General features: G+C 43.8%; 1 protein-coding gene across 3 annotated transcripts in view; it reads right to left on the reverse strand.

Annotated features, from left to right (window-relative positions):
• GSN (gelsolin) overlaps positions 1-5,918 on the reverse strand; it is an 82,804-nt gene extending 76,886 nt beyond the window's left edge. Inside the window, exon 1 of one of the 3 annotated variants that reach the window (XM_073599543.1) lies at positions 5,761-5,918. The gene's annotated coding sequence lies outside the window, so the exon portion shown is untranslated. The remainder of the gene's footprint in view (positions 1-5,760) is intronic. The other 2 variants (XM_073599541.1, XM_073599542.1) reach the window with 2 other exon arrangements.
• Between the last annotated feature and the right edge of the window lie 712 nt (positions 5,919-6,630).

A 6,630-nucleotide genomic window follows, 5' to 3' on the forward strand; every position in this document is an offset into this window, starting at 1 on the left:
AGTGGAGTACCTAAAGTGGTGTTTGGGAAATAGGGATCAAGAAGTGGAGTATGGAAAGTGGGGTATGAGAATTGGAGTATAGGAAGTGGAATATGGGAATTGATGTATGAGAAGTGTGGTTAGGTAAGTAGAGTAAGGGTTGAGGAGTATGGGCAGAGGAGTACAGGAAGGAGTACAGAAAGTAAATTACAGAGAGTAAAGTAAGTAGAGTATGGGAAATGGGGTGCAGACAGGAGATTACTGGCAGTGGTATATGGAATTCAAAGTATAGGAGGAATATAAAAGTGGAGTATGGGGAATGAACTACAGATAGCTAAGAACCAAATGCAGAGTACAGTAACCTAAGCACAGGAAGCAGAGTACCAAAAGTAGAGTACAGGATGAGTGCAGGAACCTAAGCTTGGGAAGCAGAGTCATATGCCCTGTACACACAGTCGGACAATCCGACAACAAAATCTGTCGGATTTTTTCCGACGGATTTTGGGCCAAACTTGTCTTGCATACACACGGTTGCACAAAGTTGTCGGAAAATCTGATCTTCTGAACGCGGTGACGTAAAACACGTACGTCGGGACTACAAATGGGGCAGTAGCCAATAGCTTTCATCTCTTAATTTATTCTGAGCATGCGTGGCACTTTGTGTGTTGGATTTGTGTACACACGATCAGAATTTAAACGATCAGATTTTGTTGTGGGAAAATTTTATATCCTGCTCTCAAACTTTGTGGGTCGTAAATTCCGATGGAAAAAGTCCAATGGAGCCCACACACGATCGGAATTTCCGACAACACAATCCGATCGCACTTTTTCTGTCGGAAAATCCGACCGTGTGTACAAGGCATTAGAAGCAGTATTGGAACCAGAATACAGGAAGCAAAGTATGGGAACCCGAGTACAAGAAGCAGAGTAAGAGAATGGAAACATGGAGTGCAGACTACAAAAAGCAAAGAGCCTGCTCTGTCCAATCACTCCACTGTGGACTGATAACTGATACACAAAGGGCCGATCCATTGTGTTGGCAGCACACGTTGACAGTTGTCAGCAAATGTGAGGCCAGCAGCTGGTCCCTCTCAGCCTGGCCAACCTTGTGATTGATGGAAAATCCCTCCGTAGCACTTAGCCCAGTCTCTCTGGTCTCATGAAGACTTTCCTATTGTAAATCACAATTCAGGATTTCATTTTCAGGATCACTTCAATGATAATTCATATTCTGCTAATGTTCAGCAGACAACTTTAGGTACCTACAGCTCTCCAATCTGAAAATCAGCAGGAAATGATATAAGGTTCTATTTACCAGGGGGACAAGTTTGGTAGCACACTACAGATTTCCTGTTTGAGTCGTGGCACCATGGAACTGCCAGACACCCCCCTTTTAAATTAGCAAAATTACTGTCTCTGCCTTTTATTTTTTAGGCTATGCTGTCTCTGGGGAGAGCTGTCAGCAGGTGTAGGTGTTTCTGGACAGAACTGTCAACAAGTCTTGAATCCCTGAAAATCCTAAAGTTGTCACCTTCCTCGGATTGTAGATCTGTAGGCGGAGGAAAATCTGTCACCAATACTCTGGATCCTCCGAAAATATTTGCTGCATCTCTGAGGTCTTTCTGGATCAAGCGCTGTTCCCTCCCTGCCATTTGTCTTTCTATTAGTTATGATTAGAATTTGTTCCTTTATGGCATAGCCACTGTCACCGTTGTTAAACCTTTTGCAACAGCATTATATGTGACTGCACTACAAATGGGTTTTAACGCTCAGCCACTGTATATATGTGCCTGTCTTGTTCTGAGGCACAATTCACTGACAGCTTGCGGTCAAATACCGATAAAGGGCTGATAGGTGCAGCTCCCGGTTATGTCAGCACTGTTTAGCCAATCACAGTGCAGCAAGATCAGGAGCTCCGATTCACGGCCCATTTAAAGCACTGGCTCCAGCTTGCATAAAGGGGTTAAATAAAGTTATAATTTTTTTTTTTTAATAGGTTTCTGGTAACCAATTTAACAAAGCTGAGGTGGACAATCACTGTACTGTATGTGCCAATATGGAAACTTAAGGGCTTAAGTGCCCCTCTGAAAAGCATTCGGTTGTACATCTCTCTGGACCTAAGCATCTGCATGCACTTCTTTAAGTGGCCGTCGGGGGGTGGTAAAACTGCAGCTCAACCACTTGCTTTTACCATTCTCAGCCACAGTGCAAACAAGCCTCAATAGGATTTTCAATTGATTTTCACCCCAGTTTTTGCTCCCCCAAAGTTGGAAAACAATGGAGACTGTGGACATCAAACTGCTGTTTGTGTTAAATTCCATGCAATTTTTTTTCATTAAAAAGCCAATATGTAATCTTACAGAAAATTGCAAGATAATTTATTGCACCAGAATCCACCTATAATTGGTATGTTTGTTTTGAGTAGAATTGGTCCTCTAATTCTAAATACAGATTTTTTGTTTTTTTTATTAAAGTGTAAGTCCAGGCTAACACTTAAATCCCTACATCTAAAGACATCCACGATCTAACACTAACCTATCTAGCCCTGTAAAGAAGATATCAGTATACATACCTTTTTTGAAGCCAATCCAATCTCCAGTGGCGGGAAGCTCTGCTGAGGACACACGCCTGTGAAATGAATGGGAAGTGACGTCACCCATAGAGTTACTATGGGGCTTCCGTTGTCGGATGTGTCTTCTGCATCCACCTCCACAGCGAAGGCGCAGCTGACAGTTCAGCGTGGGATTGGATGCAAAAAAGGTATGTATACAGATTTCTACATATATATCTACAGGGCTAGATATATTAGTGTTAGATGTCTGTAGATGCAGGGATTTTAGTGTTATGGTGGACTTTAATTGCAGAAGGGTCCCTTGTCGTTCAATCTGGCCAGATTTTGTCATGTATGGATTTCTGTGATGATCCCATACACTAAATCTTACTGCTAAATCAGACAAAAATGTTTTCCATGGTTTGCCCTATCAGCATCACCTTGGAAAAATTAAATTACATTTTTAAATTGACTTTTGTCAAAGGAGCCGAGCAGAAAGTTCTCGGCTGAACAGCACCTGCATCCAATCAGATGCAGGCACTGTTCAAGTATTCTGACAGTTATAGGTGCCAGCTGTCACAGTACAATAGTTGGCACCGCAGATCCGTCCATCCACGCTGTTTCACATGGATGGGGGAATTGAGTGATTTCTCTTGTTCAGCCCCTGGAGCTGAATAAGTGAAATCTTGATGTGTGCGCCAGTTTGAATTGACTGGATAATTTAGGTAGGTCCTCATATTAAATATTTTTGGCAATCTAAACTGGAGCCCTGCTGTCCTGCGTGCTCTTCCTCCCCCCTCGATATCCCATGATACCCCCACCCCGCTCTTTAGGCAATTATAATAATTGCAGCTTGTCTGAGCAGCCCCAGCACTCCCGCACTGTGTGCCTATGGCAGCTGCTGGGATGAATTACATCTTGCACAACCACAAGAATCTCAAGATTTATTTTAAGTCTGTAAAAAATAGAGCTTTCCAGTGGTCTATGGTTGGAGATTTAGGACTTGAGGCGGGTATGTGTGTGTTGTACTACACTCCCTCAGCAGATGTGATATTCTAATTTAGGCTGTTATGAATTATTGAGACATATTCCAGGGTTAATTCATCCTATTGTCAGTAAATCTCATCCCTAGGGATCACATCTACAGCGGAGTGTGCAGTCAGCATGCAACATAGAATAAGCCAGTGGGGTCCATGCAGGGGGCAGAGGCATGTTGGCTGCGGTACTTCTATTGTTCTCACTCTTCCCCCGGACATGCAGGATCTGCACATGCTGCAGAATACCTTGAGCTGGGCTTAAAAATGACTTTTTTTGTTAAAGCATTCATTTTGTCTTTTGTAATGTATTTTGCTATACATATGATTCTAAGAAAAATCTGCCAGCTACAAACATCTTTTCAATGAATAATCTGCCTGATAAAAAAAATGTAAGTTGTTCAAGAGTCTGCGATGACTGTCCCAGCAATCACCAGTCAGCTAGAGAAGCTTTCTTGGCTCTAAAACCCAAAATCAAAAGTAACATTTTTTTTAAATCTGATGTACTTATTAAATTGAAGTAGAAGTCCATGATAACACAAATATCCCTGCATCTACTGGCATCCACGATCTAACACTAACCTATCTAGCCCTGTAAAGAAGAAATCCGTATACTTACTTTTTTTGACCCCGCGCTGAGCTGTTAGTTGTGCCTTCGCTGTGGAGGTGGGTGCGGAAGACACAGCCGACAATGGAAGCCCCATACTAACTCTATGAGTGACGTCACTTCCCATTCATTTCACAGCCGCTGTCTGCCGTGTCCTCTGCAGAGTTTCCGCCGCTGGAGATTGAGTCAGATCCGCTTCAAAAAAGGTATGTATACTGATTTGTTCTTTACAGGGCTAGATAGGTTAGTGTTAGATTGTGGATCCCAGTAGATGCAGGTATTTTAGCTTCAGGGTGCACTTCCACTTTAAATTATTATTTTTTTTTATGCATAGAGTGTAGAGGGATTAAAACACCTGGCAGTTTTACATTGCTCTCTGTTCCCCAGTTGGTCACATTCATCCTCTCAATTTGTCACGTTTACTGTCGTTATCAAATGGAAAAGAAAAGCCCAAATTTTGGGTTGTCCCCAGAAAAGTAATAGAGCGCAAAACGTCCAATGGGGACACTAGTTCTGGTACAACCAAGGATTCCCTCACTTTGAAAGCGTTTCCAATCACTTTCTTTTGTGGCTATGCAACAGGAAATGAAGGGGGATCTCCTTAATGAGACACAGATGGCAAGAAAGAAAAAAAAAACTCTGACGGGTTATAATCCCCCTTTTGTCTAAAATAAAAATAATAAAAAAGTTTTGCCTTTAGTATTAGTTTAAGACCTCTTATACAAAAAAAAAATAAAAAGGAAGAGGTTGGCAAGAAATGCCAGCTCTATGAATTTAGTGATCTGCACGAGGTTATTGGGAAGTACCCAAGTTACTCATCATAATGCAGAAAACTTATTGTGAGTACTGATATGCAGAGATCTGACCAATCTAGACACGCACTCCTTACATTATTCACAGCAAATCATTTCCACAGATGAATTTGTCTGCAAAACTGAGCGTCAAAATTGGTGTTTTATCGGATTTTTCTGCGTTCCCCAATGCAGAGGATGCACTGCTTGTAGGAAAACTTGGTCATGTCTGCAAATAAGCACCCACACTGATCCACAGCTCTCTGAACTGGTCAGGACTAGATAGGACCACTGGTAAGGGATGAAGCCCCCCACCTGGATCTGAGCATTAGATCCATTCATAATAGGAATTCTGGGTGCAGCTCAGCTGTCAATCACTTCTCCCTGACAGACATCCAAGACGTTCTGCAGTGGCTCCAATAGGATTCTCCGCAACTGACCTGCCAGAAAAGTGCCCGATCTATTCACCCCCCAGCTAAATAACTGCCCCTGCCCCCAGCAGAATTAAAGTTAGTGACGTTGTGACCCTGCAGCCCATGCATGTCTATATATGGAGCAGAAAGTTGTAGCAATGAAGCGAGGAACTTCCCAAAGATGGTCAATAACAATAAACGACCAGGGGGTGCATGCTGCCCTGTGCCTGCCCTGCCAGGGGCATCGGATCTGCCATGGAGCTCATGCAGTGTTCGCAGGGGATGCTGCTCCTCCCTGCAGAAAGCTGGGGCCCCCGGGAGACAATGTGGCCCCTGCACTGCCACAGATTGCAGAAGTGATCAGAGGGCGGACTGGGGCACCTACCTGATGGCTGACCTCGCTGTAAACACACACACACGGACTGATCGCAGCTCAAATCTGCCAGATCTCTACTGCACACAAGGAAGGTAAAGAGCTATGAAGTCAGAGCCTCCACCCCAATGACTCATCTACTGCTGCTCCACCCACTGGTGACTGGGGGTAGTGCAAGCAGAAGAGGGGCTGCCTGAGCCCACGTCGTGCCAGCTGCAGGGAGGAGGAGGAGAGGTCAGCTGCTGCTGCTGGAGATTCATGTATAGACACAGCCCTGATTTGGAATGGAATCCCTCTGTCTGTCCATTCTTCTTCCTCACTTATGCCTCTTTTTGGTTCTGAAAAATGTACAATTAACTACTAAAGGTTTTTACAGCACTATATCTTCCACTGAACGTCTGTGGTATCTTGGAAAGTCAGTGTAATGTAAGAGTAATGATAGATAAAAGCACTTCTGGGTCTAACCATCATCCTCTGTGAATCTGCATGGTATTCGCACCAGAATGGTGCAGGACCCTTTTTTTTTTTTTTTTGGTCCACACTGGAATCGCATCGCATTGGTTGTTCACACCCATGCGATCTGATTCCTGCTCCATTTGGCAGTTCGCACTGCGAACAGGTCTGGGGGTGCCATTAACTTTGCATTGACACTCGCAGCGGTGCGCAGATATCAGTGTGAACCGCCAGCAGGTGACATGCAATGCGGGAACCCGCACTGGAATCGCGATGGTTCCCGCATCGTATATATGTGAACCAGCACGGCAGAAGAAAGAAAAAATCTATTCTCTATGGAGTTGGTTCACGTCTCCACTCCAAGTCGCCTGAAGCTCAAAAAAGTTCTAGAGCTTTTTTTGGTAGCACAAATTGGAAAGATTTGCGTGT

Source organism: Aquarana catesbeiana, linkage group LG09, assembly GCF_042186555.1.
Source record: "Aquarana catesbeiana isolate 2022-GZ linkage group LG09, ASM4218655v1, whole genome shotgun sequence".
Classification (NCBI taxonomy): domain Eukaryota; kingdom Metazoa; phylum Chordata; class Amphibia; order Anura; family Ranidae; genus Aquarana; species Aquarana catesbeiana.